Here is a 14,611-nt window from a genome sequence, read left to right on the forward strand (position 1 = left end):
CAGCCAACCCATGCACTATATATTGTAGGTCATAACCCCCATTGAGCCATTGTTAGCCTTTGTTCCTTGTTTACCCATATCATCCCTACCTAGCCTAGATTAGGACCACCCATACCCTTGTTCTTGAAGCATAGTAAGCATGACTTAGAGGGAATCCTTTCGAGTATGCAAAACAACAAGTGTGGCGGAATTTGTGTGTGTGTGTTGATATGCCACAAAAAGAAATAAGGCATGAAAAAAAAAAATCGTGCAAAAAGAAAAAGAAAAGAAAAAGTTGTGAAAAGAAAGAAAAAAAGTATGAAATAAGTGAAAATATGCTCACATGTTTGTGGTAGTTGAAGAAAGGGCCCAAAACGTGGAATATGGCCCTAAGAGTTGTGTGAATTTTTCCCCTTGTGTGTCTAAGTGAGTTTATGTAATCATAAGTGATTCTAAGTGTCAAATTTCAATACTTTGCTTGCTATTGCTTAAAGAACGTTTGTTATCCTTACCTTTCATTGTTAGCCAATCGCCCTTAACCCATTACAACCCTTATGCTTTAATCTTGATCATTATGTTTTCAATAATGTGGAGTTTGGAATTGATGTAAGCATATGGTGTCCCTGGTTCTCGCATCTAATTAGTAGCATTCCTTTCATGAGATCATATTCATATACATCCCAGAAAAGTGCTTTCCTTGTTATAAACATATGTGGGTGTTTAGTTTCATATTTACATCAATCTTCTCACATATACTTAGTGTAGGGTGTGTAACCAGAAATTCTGTGTGAAAATAAGAGAGTATCTTGTAAGGAATTAAGTGAATTCTCTAAGGCATATTACTACATTCAAATGTTGTTTTAAATTGATTAAATGAGAACTAGTAAGTAGTGATTATGATTACGTATGTGCCTAAGCGTAAGGATGACTAAAATCTATGTGAGTAATGATCTTGAACATGTCATGTGCATTAAGAATCCCTGAGACCATTGTTGGAAGGTTTAGGTTTTGTTTTGTTTTTCCGTTTTGCTCGAGGACTAGCAAAAGCTAAGTGTGGGGGAATTTGATAGGAGCATATTTATGCGACTTAGTTGCTTGTTTTCGTGCATTTATGTTATTAGTTCTTAGTTATTTTAGTTCTTTAAGCCTCTTTTGTGTGTTTTCAGGTTCATAAGACGTATTTTGGCAAAAGGATGCATTTTGGAGCCTTTTAGAGCAGTTTTGGGCTTATTATGGATAACTTGTATATGGAGCAAGGTGGATGGACGAATTTGGAGTCAAAAGAGGTTAGAAACATGCTACAAATCAGAAAAGGAAAGTTCATGACAAAGAAGATAAGGAAAGTGCAAGAAAAGAGGAAACATTATCCAAAACCTTATCCAACCTTATCTTATCCAAACCTTATCCTATCTTGTCCTAACCTAATCTTGTTCCACCTTAATCCTAGCTACAAATGGACCTAAAAACCTAATTTCTAGAGGCCCTATCTGACCCTAAAAGGGTGTCACACCTTTCCCTCTTTTATGCCTTCTAGAATACCCAAAATCAGCCATAAGACACTTAGTTTCTAGAAGGCCCAATTTTGGACGAAAATTCTTAACCTATTTCTAATTGGATTCTGATTTTAATTGGCCCTTTTTTCTCTTGGATTTGGATTGTGTAAGTCCATATCTGAAACCAATTGGGCTAGGACTTAATTCCCAAACCCATGCCACAACTTAGGGGCCCAAAAACACTTGTATCAGCTAGGTTAACCCTAAATCTGTTTGCTAGGGTTTTGGCCATGCTATATAAATATACCCATTAGTGTGCCGCACCCCCCAACAGATAACCTACGCAGCCATTCATCATTCATCATAGAAATTCGTCCAAAAACACCCTAGGGCAGAAAAACACCCCAAAACACCATTCTAGCGCCCAGAAAATACAAGCAGCCGCTCCACCTTCTTCCACCTCTTTGCCGAGTTCTCCACCACCTTCCAACCATCAAACACCCATCCACACTCAACCTACACCCCTTGCCGTGCCGCTACACCACCCAAAATCCATTCTACATCATCAAAACAGCCCAGAAATTATCATCATCCAATCTGCCGCAAGCAAAGGAAAGGAGACAGTTTCACACAATTGTTTGGCTCTTCATTCTGAGTTGTTGAACAATTTTAGGTGTATTCTATCTTAAATTTCAATGTTTAATTCATGTAATCTTTGTTTTGCTTTGAGAATGATTGGCTAAATTCGTTTTGGCTAAGGGTGTATTCGAAACCATGATTATATATGTGAATTAAGTTGATTACTTCCAGTTATCGTTGCATAAGTCGTGAATACAATTTGCTTAACCGTTTGATTTAGAACTTATTCTTGTATGTTGATTGAGAGTGCACGCTTAATTTGCATGCTTGAATTTGGTGCTAGGATATAAGTTTGTCTCACCTAATCGTTATGAATTTATATTCACAAGTAGTGAAGGTCGCTAGTCACGATCATGTTAAGTAGATTCCTGGCAAGAGTATCATGCTTTTCATAGTTACAAATGCCTTGTCGATGCTTATGATTTCCAAAGAACGTAATGATTCTAACTTATGTCTTTATCATGCTGTTCATATAGAGAATTTGTTAGGAATAATTTGTTTGCGATGCATATTCATCCAATTCAATGATTCTAGGGAAATCTGAAGGTTAATTTAAGCGGACCTAATTAACTTGGAGTGTCGAGGTTCATAACTTATTGAAGTGATAACTGGAAATTGATTTATGTTGCATATATTTCATGTGTGGAGAAGAACCCCTTAGCTATTCCATCATCCATTGATTCATCACAATTTTGTCTTACAATCTGTTTTCTTTACAATCTGCCCATTTAGTTTAAATTCGTCCAACCATAATCCCCCCATATTTTGTTGAGTCTTAGTCATTCAAATCTGTTTTATTTTGTGTTTTTAAGCATTTGGAGTCATAAACACTTTCAAATTCGTCCAAATCAAGTTCTAGTTTCTGTTTGAGTCAATTTGATTGTTTTAGGCAGTTTTGAGTGTTTCAAATTTGTTTTGAGTCATAGTAGTCTTGTTAAGAGTCTTTAAGTTTAGTTTTTGTGTTTTTAAGTCAATTCAAATTAGATTAGCACCCCTAGTTAATCCCCGGTTAGAACGATCCGTACTTACATCATTACTACAATTGTCACAAATAGGGTTTAATTTGTGTGTCAACATAACTTACACATCAAATTTTTTGGTGTCAAAACGTGTTCCAAGTACCCTAGCTAGGCACCAACGTGATAAATTAAAGAATGAGGCACGATTTTATGTATGGGATGACCCATATTTGTGGAAGTTTTGTGTAGATCAGATTGTGCGTCGTTGTGTGCATGATTGTGAGTTTAATTCGATTCTAACCTTTTGTCACACTTATGCATGTGGTGGGACATTTTGGCACACAACGCACTGCCCTTAAAGTGTTAGAATGTGGTTTTTATTGGCCTACGATCTTTGAAGATGCTAGAACTTTTTGTTTAACTTGTGATCGCTGTCAACGAATGGGAAATATAGGTGCAAGGGACCAAATGCCGCAAACACCCATCTTTAATGTTGAAATTTTTGATGTTTGGGGCTTTGATTTCATGGGCCATTTCCCATCTTCGTTTGGTTTTACTTATATTTTGCTTGTGGTGGATTATGTCTCAAAATGGGTGGAAGCCAAGGCCACCCGTACTAATGATTCTAGAGTTGTTGCAGATTTTATAAAGACTAACATTTTTGCTAGATTTGGGATGCCTCGAGTGCTTATTAGTGATGGAGGGTCTCACTTTTGCAATCGTACCATAGAGGCATTGCTCAAGAAGTATCAAGTCACACATAAGGTTTCAACACCTTACCATCCCCAAACCAATGGCCATGCCGAGGTGTCCAATAGAGAAATCAAGCAAATCTTGGACAAGGCCATTGGACCAACAAGAAAAGATTGGAGTGTGTGTTTGGAGGATGCATTATGGGCTTATAGAACGGCTTACAAGACACCCATAGGCATGTCCCCTTTTCGGCTAGTCTATGGCAAGCCATGTCATCTCCCCGTAGAGTTAGAACACAAGGCTCATTGGGCAATCAAGACATTCGACATGGACATAGATGAGGCTGGAATGCATAGAAAGTTGCAATTGAATGAGTGATGTGATATATAATAGCACACAAATTAAACCCTCTTTTTGACAACTGTAGTATAGATATAAGTAGGGATCGTTCTAGGCCGGGGATTAGGAGGGATTGCTAATCTAATGAAATTTGACTCAAAGATATAAAAATATGCTTCAAAACACTTAAATAAACTGAAAGACTCTTAACTAAACTTATATGACTCAAAACAAACTTAAAAGACTCAAAACAACACAAAACAATAAAAAAAGACTCAGACTAGACTCAAGGACTCAATTTGGACGAAAATAGAATTGGTTTTGACTCAAAACACTCAAAAACACACTTTAGGACAGATTTGACACAACTAAATAAAGGGGATTGGGTTTTTGACAAATTTAAGATAAAAACAAGTAACTAAAAGACTTAAAGAAACTTTGGACGAATTTGGGGATATGGATGGGTGATTAGCTAGCTAGAGGGTCCTTCTCCACACATGCCACACTTGCATACAAATTGATTTCCAGTTGCTTTTCGATAAACCATGAACCTCAACACTGATAGGAGCATATTCATGCGACTTAAATGGCTTGTTCTCGTGCATTTACGTTATGTTTCTTTAGTTATTTTAGTACTTTAAGCTATTTTCGTGTGTTTGTAGGTTCTAAGGGCAAGGTATGCAAAAGGATGCCTTTTGGAGCCTTTTGGAGCAAATTAGAGATTGGAATGGATATCATATGCTTGGAGCCAAGAGGATGGACGAAATTGAAGACTTGAAGTAGGAAAGTTAAATCCTAAAAGACCTCATGTTTGAGCATCATTGAAGACTCCTACGCATTTTAGAACACAAAAACACATTCCTTGCAACCTTAGGACATTGTCGTGTGTTTCCTTGTGTCTCCCTTCCTTGCCATGCAAGGAAGGGCTTTGTTCCCTATTTTAAACACTTAAACCATTCACCACATATCATTCACTTAACATATCATTCACCACATATCATTCACTTAACATATCATTCACCACATATCATTCACTTATCATATCATACACTCCCACATATCATTACTTATCATCACCACTTATCACTTATCATAATCACATATCATTACTTATCATCACCACTTATCACCTTTCTCCCAAAACCATTCACATGCATTCCATCCTTTAAAACATTGCACATGCACTCCCTTTAATTAATTAAGCCACATGCACTCCCATCCATTTCATCATTGCAGCCAACACATGCTTTCACATGCATTTTCAGATTGTCCCCTTGCACATGCAGCCACATATTCATTGCACATGCAATTCCAACCCACATGCATCCTTTAATCATTCAAACATGCAGCCACATTCCCTCCTAGCTGTCATGTTCCCCCCATTTCACCTATAAATAAGCATCCATTGCATTCATTCTCATTCATACACATTTCAGTCACAAAACTCTTCCATTTTCAGAATGTAGACCATCAAACTCCCTTGTGCCGTGCTCTCCCTTATAATCCAAACACCATCCTTCCATTTCCACCACTCCTCTTCCATTCCTCCACCACTCCCCAAACCATTCACACCATCAAACTATCCTTAGCCCTTGTGCTACAACGAAGAGGAAGATAAGAGGGCCTAAACGTTCATACAATTCAAGTTTGAGTTGTTGGAATGTTTAGGTGTTTCTTTGATTTCAATGTTTAATTTCAATACTCTTTGTTTTGTACGTATGAGGAATGGAAGAGAAGAGTGCTTAAACGTTCATACAATTCAAGTTTGAGTTGTTGGAATGTTTAGGTGTTTCTTTGATTTCAAAGTTATGAGGAATTCGAAATATATGTTTATGCTTGCATTTTGATTTGATTACTTCTAATTGCGTTTCATAAGTTGTGGATTCAATTCGTTTAACTGTTTGATTGATAACTTATTTATGTATGTTTATTGAGAGTGCACACTTAATTTTCATGCATGAATATGACGCTAGAATATAAGTGAGTTTCACCTAATTGTTACGAACTTATATTCACAAGTAGTGGAGGTTGCTTATAAACAATCGCGTTAAACGAATTCTTGGCAATAGTTTCATGCGTATTCCATAGTAACGAATGCCTCGTCAACACTTATAGTTTTCATAATGCTTAATGATCTTTGATTGTATCTTTATTGTGCTTTTCACGTAAAGGACTTTTGGAGAATGTGGTGAATTGCGTTGCGCTAACCCATCCAATTCATTAACTTAAGGAGAACTTGACAGTTAATTTAAGTGGACCTAATTAACTTGGAGCGTTGAGAATTAATGGTTTATTGAAATGCAATTGGAAATCTTTTTATTATGCAAGTGTAACATGTGTGGAGATGAACCCCGTAGCTAACTTTCCATCCATTCAATTCCATCAATTTGTTCTTTCTTTTCTTGTTTCTGTTTTCATGTTTAATTTAACTTGTTGTTCAATTACGTTAAACATGTGGAACTAATTTCTTTTTTTAGTTAGAGGCGAATTTGAAGCCATGTACATATGTTGGTTATGATTTGATTTACTCCAGTTATGAATTCATGAAATTTAGATGTGGTTTACTTTTCTGTTTTGATTAAGAACTTGTTTATGTATGTGGGTTGAGGGTCGACACTTAATTTGCATGCCTAAACTTGATGCTAGGATATAAGGGAATTTCACCTAATCGTTATGAACTTATATTCATGAGTAGTAAAGATCGCTAGTCACGATTGTGTTTAGTAAACCCTAGGCTGGATTAACATGCGTATTCCATAGTTATGAATGCCTAGTCGATGTTTATGATTTCCGTTGAACTTAATGATCTTTGTTGAATGTCTCTATCATGCGTATTCCATGGTTAGGGACTTTGATTAGGAATAATTTGGTTGTAATGTGTATCCCATTCAATCCAATGAATCTAGGGAAATCTGAAAGTTAGTTTAAGCGAACCTAATTAACTTGGAGCATTGTCATTCATCGTTTGTTGAAGTCATAACTGGGAGTCAAATTATATGCTTATGTTCATGTGTGGAGAAGGAACCCTCTAACTAGTTTTTCATCATTCTATTTTATCAATTTCGTTTTTATAATTTGTTTTAATTAGAATCTGTGCATTTAGTTTAAATTCATCCAAAACCAATCCCCCATTTATTTTAAAGTGTTAGATTAGTTAGAAATACATTTAGTTTGTGTTTATAAGTGTTTTGTTTCATTTTGTTTCCCAAATTCGTCCAAAGTACTCAAGGTGCTCAAAACTGCCCAGAAAGTGATTTTAAGGCAGTTTCGAGTGCTTTGGGTACTGTTTGAGTCTTTTGGTTTGTTTTAGTGTTTTAAAGTTTAGTTTTACATTCTTTGAGTCTAGTTTAGTGTTTTATATTATGTTTTTACGTTTTTGAGTCAAATCCAAGTGATTAACAATCCCTCCTAATCCCCGGTCCAGAACGATCCCTATTTATACATATACTACAATTTGACGAAAAGAGGGTTTAATTTGTGTGCGTTTAAATCACGAATCAAACACCCCAGATTAACCGTGACATCACTAATTAACCCTCAGATTTTCCTTAAGTTATTGGATTGGATGACATCATACGACAACCAAAAGCATTCTTCAAAAGTCCCCTACATGACATCATAATAGAGATACAATCAAAGATCATTACGTTCTATGAAAATCATAAGTATTGACAAAGCACTTGTAACTATGACATCATGATACTCATGCTAGGAATTTACTTAATATGATTGTGAAAACAACCTTAACTACTTGTGAATATAAGTTTGTAACGATTATGTGAAACTCCCTTATATTCTAGCCCCAAATTCATGCGTGCAAACTAAGTGTGCACCCTTAATCAACAAACAAGAATAAGTTATCCATCAAACGGTTAAGTAAATTGCATTCACAATTTATGAAATAACAACTGGAATTAATCAATTCATATTGCACATATAATCATGGTTTCAAAGTCTCCCCTAGCTAAAACAAGTTTAGCTCCTCATGTTTACAACAAAACAAAGAGAATATAAATTAAACATTGAAAACAAAGATAGAATACACCTAGAAACAGTCCAGGTGGCTCCTCCTTCCTTCCTTGCTGCCAACAATGGGGATTTATGTGAATTTAGGCTCTTGAGGTGTGGTGGATGGTGTGGTGTGAATTTGTGGTAGAGGGTGGTGGTTTTTGAGTGTTGTGGCATCAAGTATATATAGGGTGAAGGGGAGGCACGAATTTGGGCTGAAAAGGAAAGGAATTAGGACTCCAAATCACCAAAGAACAAGGATACTTTCAATCAGATTCCATGGAGGACAAGGAATGGTCCTTGTGGCAGATTCTAGAACTTCTAGAAGGGTTACATGTGGCATAAACTTAATGCACGAAAATAGGGTTTCTAGAACTTGATATTTAGGTGATTTAATGTGAAAAGGAGTCCTCTTTGAAGTTGGAATTAAGGTAGGAAAAGATTAGGATAGGATAAGATAAGATAAGGTTGGATAAGGTTTGGATAAGATAAGGAAATTTGGATAAGGTTCCTTATTTCTTGCTCTTTCCTTATCTTCTTTGCATTTGGACTTCTTTCTCCAGATTTTTAGCCTTTCCTAGCATCTCTTGACTTCAATTTCGTCCATCCACATTGCTCCATAGTTAAGCTATCCAATCCATGCCCAAAACTGCTCCAAATAGCCTCAAAATGCACTTTCTTGCTCCTTTTGCCATTAGGACCTAAAAACATACGAAAATAGCTTAAAAGACTAAAATAGATAGTAATTAAGTAACTAAATGCAAGGAAACAACATAACTAAGTAGCATAAATATGCTCCTATCAAATTCCCCCACACTTAGCTTTTGCTAGTCCTCGAGCAAAACGAAATAAATAAAACAAACAAAACACAATCTAAACCTTCCAACAATTGCCTCGGGGATTTCCAATGCAACATGACATATTAAAGATTACCACTCACATAGATTTTAGTTATCCCTACCCCTGAGCATATACTTAACCATAGTTACCACACACTAGCTCCCATTTAATCAATTAAAACAACATTTTGAATGTAGTAACATGCCTTAGAGAATCCCCCAATTCCTCACTGGATACACTCTATTTTCACACAGATTTTCTAACTACACTCCCTACACTAGGTATATGTGAGAAGATTGATGTAAATATGTAAACTAATACTCACATATGAATAATCAAAGAAGGCACTTTCTGGAATTATTAACATGTATATGATCTCATGAATGGAATGCCACTACTTAGACGCGAGAACCAAGGATACCATAAGCTCAAACCAATTTTAAACTCCACATATTGAAACACATAACAATCAAGATCGAAGTCTAAGGGTTGTAACGGGGCTAGGGTATTGGCTAACAAAGAAAGGTAAGGATAAACAAAAGTTCTTAAAGCAATAGTAAGCAAAGTAATGAAATAAACACTTAGAATTCACTTTTGAATGCAGAAATCAACTTTGAACACCAAGGGACGATTCACATAAAACTTAGGGTCAAATTCAAACTTTTGGACCCTTTCTTCAACAATCAATGATGTGATAAAAGATAGCACTCACTCAAATTAAACCCTCTTTTTGACAATTGTAGTATAGTTATAAGTAGGGATCATTCTAGGCCGGGGATTAGGAGGGATTGCTAATCTAATGAAAATTGACTCAAAGATGTGAAAATATGCTTTAAAACACTTTAAATGACCTCACAAGACTCTTACTAACTTATACGACCAAAAACAAACTTTAAAGACTCAAAACAACTCAAAACAACCAAAAAGACTCAATTTAGACTTTAGGACTTATTTTGGACGAAAATACACTTGGTTTTGACTCTAAAGACTCAAAAAGACTCTTTCGGACAGATTTGGAACAAATAAGAAAGGGGGTTTTGATTTTGGACGAATTTAAAAGAAAACAAGTAACTTAAAACTTTAAAACAGATTTTGGACGAATTTAAGAAAAACTAATGGATGATGGGATAGCCAAGGGATACTTCTCCACACATGATACTTTCAAACATAAATTGATTTCCAGTTGCTTTTCCGATAAACCATGAACCTCAACACCCCAGATTAACCGTGACATCACTAATTAACCCTCAGATTTCCCTTAAGTTAGTGGATTGGATGACATCATACGACAACCCAAAGCATTCTTCAAAAAGTCCCCTACATGACATCATAATAGAGATACGGTCAAAGATCATTACGTTCAATGGAAATCATAAGTATTGACAAAGCACTTGTAACTATGACATCATGATACGCATGCTAGGAATTTACTTAACATGATTGTGAAAACAACCTTAACTACTTGTGAATATAAGTTTGTGACGATTATGTGAAACACCCTTATATTCTAGCCCCAAATTCAAGCATGCAAATTAAGTAGGCCTCCCTAATAAACATACAAGAATAAGTTATCCATCAAACGGTTAAGTAAATTGCGTTCACAATTTATGAAATCACAACTGGACTTAATCAACTCATATTATAAATGTAATCATGGTTTCAAAGCATCCCTAGGCTAAAACGAGTTTAGCCTCTCATGTTCATGACAAAACAAAGCAACATAGAATTAAACATTAAAATAAAAGATAGATTACACCTAGAAACGTCCAACACTCCAACTCGAATGCACAAACGCCCAAGGCTTGGTTTTCCTTCTCCTCTTCCTTGCTAAGTGATAGGAGCATATTTAGGCGACTTACTTAGCTTGTTTTCGTGCATCTATGTTGTTAATTCATAGTTGTTTTAGTAGTTTAAGCCATTTTCGTGTGTTTTTAGGTTCATATGGCTAAGGAAGCAAAAAGATGCATTTTGGAGCAAAATTGGGCTTGGAATGGATAGCATATGCTTGGAGCCAAAGTGTTGGACGAATTTGAAAGCCTTGTATGCACTTTGGACATAAAACAAAGGGCCTAGCCCAATCAAACAATCCTTTGAGCCATGCAAAACCTCTAGCCCAATCAACAACCCTTAGCCACATGCATTCACATGCATCACAACCCCAAAACCATCAAGAAACACCCATTGCCGTGCCTTGCACTTCCCCTTTCATTTTCAGCCATTCCACTTCATCATTACACCACCTTCTCCATCTTTATTCCACATGCATTCATCATAATTCACCCTAGCTACCACCATTCACACACACATGCACTTACTCTTTCATCATTGCACCACCATTCACACACACATGCACTTACTCTTTCATCATTGCACCACCAATTCAACACATGCATTTCCACCTTCCTACTTCATCATTTCAGCCACATATTCACCCACATGCACTTTAATCATTCAACACATGCATTCACACACCAACAACAACTCAATGCCGTGCACTTCCCTTGCCTTTCCACCAACAACCTAGCTCTTTTTCCATCATTATTTCATCCACATGCACTCTCAATCATAACAACCACATTCACTCTTAAACAATCACCCACATATTCTCCCATTCCCCCTATGAAAACCCATGCATTCATACACAAAAATCACATCTCATTTTCATACACAAGACACCACAAACACATCCAATCTTCCCTTTGCCGCAAGCTCCCATTCCATTTCTACACAATCTCTTCTCGGCTTCATTCCATTCCATACACTCTCCCATTCGCAGAAACCATTCAACCTTAGCCGCTCCACCTTCATTTACAACACACTTGGAGCACCAACACCGAAGGCAACTCTTAAGGGATTTTGACATCAGTTTTGCTTCAAGGGTTCTTTCTTCTTAATCCTATGTTCACTCATGTTATATATTTTTATGTGAAACCTTTTGTAAACATGAAGTGTAACTAATCTCTCTCTAGGGATTCGATGTAGCCTTGCAAGATTGCCATGTAGTTAATTCAGAATTCTCATTTAATCTATCTATTTCTTGTTTCATTCTCCGATTTAATTGTGACTTAGTGTGTTGATTTTAATGCTTGATCATCATTTGAATTAACCACAGGTTGTTTAGCCAAGATTAAAGCACACATCTTGCATAATCTTGGTGGATATGTGAATGAATGAAGGGAATGTTTTGCAAACATCCTGCCGAGTGTTCCCTTTGGTTTTGTGAAAGTTTCTTGTGCACTACATATTCTTGATTAGGAACCAAAGTTGCACATCACAATTAGGCTCATGATTAGAGACATTTGATCAAATCCACACATCATATGGTTTATCATATCTAAGTGAAACAAACTCAAGAAATAGGTAGATGGATGAGTATAATCTGATTCAACAAGCATGGCCTTGGGTTAGCAATGGTAAAATCGAATCCCTAGCTTCATCTCCATTGGTACTATCTCATTTTATTAGCTGTTGATTCATTCATTTTGTGTTTACTTCATTTCCTTATGCTTTCAAGTTACAACAACAAATCTGCCTACATTGATTAGTTTTATTTCTCTAGTAAAGAGTTCTTGCAAAACAAGTGATTATATAGGTCCAATTAGTCCCTGTGGATTCGACACCCTTACTTGTGCCATTATACTAAACCTATTTTAGCACTAGGAAGGAAAACAACAATTAAAATGGCGCCGTTGCCGGGGACTGATTTCAGTCCCTTATAATTGCTTGTTTTGATATTAAACCTTGTTCTTTTCATTTTAAGTAGATTTCTGATTTTTATTCAAAACTTGTTTTATCTTGTTTCAGGTAGTATATGTCAAATAGACTTGCTGAATTAGGCCAAAGAATTGAACGGTTAAAGGGCAACACTTTGGAAAGCTTTGTGCCAACAAGTTCCTCCATTGTCCGTGAAGAAGAGGAAGGGAAACCGTCTAGTCCAACAAGTGAAGGATCGGAGCACTTTAATTGGGAAAGAGAAGAAGAGATGGCGGGCGACCAAGATGATCTTCGAGCTTTGGAGGATTTTGCTCAACCAATCATACCAAATTCACCTTCATGTATCTTGCTGCCCACAGAAGCTAGAAACTATGATCTTAAATCTTCACATTTCCATATGTTTCCTTCTTTTTATGGCTTACCTAATGAAGATCCTTTAGCTCATATTAAAGAATTTTACAATGTTGTGAGTGGTTTACCTTTACAGGGAGTAAGTGAAGCAAATCTGAGGATGAGAGTGTTCCCTTACACCTTGAAAGATAGGGCCAAGGGTTGGTTAATGACTCTAGTACCTGGTTCACTCACCACATGGGATGCCGTGGCTAAGAAGTTTTTGGAAAAGTTTTTTTCCACTCAAAAGATAGCCACATTAAGGGGACAAATCTTCAACTTCAAACAAGATGATGGAGAACCTTTCAATGAGTGTTGGGAGCGCTTTAAAGGCCTTTTGTTGCAATGTCCACACCATGGGTTACCTCTTCACTTACAAATGCAAATTTTCTGTGATGGACTAACCCAAACATGTCAATCAACTATTGATAATGCAGCAGGTGGAGCTTTGAAGAAAAAGAATGCTCAAGAGTCATATAACATTTATGAGATGTTGGGATCTAATGCTCAACACAAAGATGTAAGGGGTAAGAGAGTTGGAGTATATGAAACAAGCTCTAATCATGATCTTTCTTTGCAGGTAGCTAACCTAGAAAAGAAGCTTGAATCCGTGCTCAACATGGTGCCAAAAGCAAGTGAAGTGTGTGCCATTTGCAACATACCAAGCCACCTTACTCATCAATGTCCATCTAGGGAGGCTTACCCCGAGTATGTCCAAGAGCAAGTGAACCTCATGAATTCTTACAATCAAAGGCCAAGGAATGATGTGTATTCCAATACATATAACCCAAGTTGGAGAGATCATCCCAATCTTTCGTGGAAGAACAACAATCAATTCCAAAACTTCCAACCAAAACCTACTCTTGAGGATACGGTTAAATTGTTAGCCCAAAATACCTTGCAATTCCAACAAACCACCAATAGCACTCTCCAACAACATTCGGCGGCTCTAACCAAAATGGAGACACAATTGGGGCAGATTGCAGATGCCTTGAGCCAAAGAGAGGTTGGAAAGTTTCCAAGCCAACCCGTGATACTCCAAAGGAACCAAGAGCAAGCCAAAGCAATCACTACACTTAAAAGTGGTAAGGTTATCAATAATAGAGTTGGCAATGAAGTTACTAATGAATCTGATCATGTGAATGATGGGGTTACTCAAGGAGAAAATGAGAAACTAAATGAGGAACCAAGCCATGCTACCCCCTCGTTTGAAGCACCAAATCTTCACAAGGCCGAGAAACCTTACACTCCACCAATACCATTCCCTGGAAGACTTGCCAAGAGCAAGCAGGATAAGTCATTTAAGGAGATTTTTGATATTCTAAGTAAGGTGAATGTTAACTTACCTTTGCTTGATGTCATTAAGAACATGCCAGCTTATGGGAAGTTCTTCAAAGAGTTAAACAACTACAAAAGGAAGTATGGACCACATGAGAAGGTAGTGGTGTCCGAGAATGTAAGTGCCGTGTTGCAAAGAAAACTTCCACCAAAGCTCAAGGATCCAGGAAGTTTTTCTATCAACATCACCATAGGGGACAAGAAGGTAGAGAAGGCGAT

General features: G+C 36.8%; 1 non-coding gene across 1 annotated transcript; it reads right to left on the reverse strand.

Annotated features, from left to right (window-relative positions):
• Positions 1-13,306: 13,306 nt before the first annotated feature.
• On the reverse strand, positions 13,307-13,417 carry LOC148697022 (small nucleolar RNA R71). Its single transcript, XR_015963244.1, has one exon. It is a non-coding gene; the product is annotated as a small nucleolar RNA R71 (small nucleolar RNA).
• Between the last annotated feature and the right edge of the window lie 1,194 nt (positions 13,418-14,611).

The sequence above is a fragment of the Pyrus communis genome, chromosome 5 (assembly GCF_041283825.1).
Source record: "Pyrus communis isolate YQ-2024b chromosome 5, ASM4128382v1, whole genome shotgun sequence".
Lineage (NCBI taxonomy): Eukaryota > Viridiplantae > Streptophyta > Magnoliopsida > Rosales > Rosaceae > Pyrus > Pyrus communis.